Genomic DNA, 346 nt, shown 5'->3' with positions numbered 1-346 from the left:
GTATCATACTCAAAGGAACTGTCCAACAAGAAGATCTAACAATTTTAAATATCTATGCCCCTAACGTGGGAGCAGCCAGCTATATAAACCAATTAATAACAAAATCAAAGAAACACTTCGACAATAATACAATAATAGTAGGGGACTTTAACACTCCCCTCACTGAAATGGACAGATCATCCAAGCAAAAGACCATCAAGGAAATAAAGGCCTTAAATGACACACTGTACCAGATGGACATCACAGACATATTCAGAAGATTCCATCCCAAAGCAACAGAATACACATTCTTCTGTAGTGCACATGGAACATTCTCCAGAATAGATCACATCCTGGGTCATAAATC

The sequence above is a fragment of the Enhydra lutris genome, unplaced genomic scaffold (genome assembly GCF_002288905.1).
Source record: "Enhydra lutris kenyoni isolate GAN:26980312 unplaced genomic scaffold, ASM228890v2 scaffoldscaffold9, whole genome shotgun sequence".
Taxonomy (NCBI): Eukaryota; Metazoa; Chordata; class Mammalia; order Carnivora; family Mustelidae; genus Enhydra; species Enhydra lutris.
Note: the sequence above shows the minus strand (reverse complement) of the source record.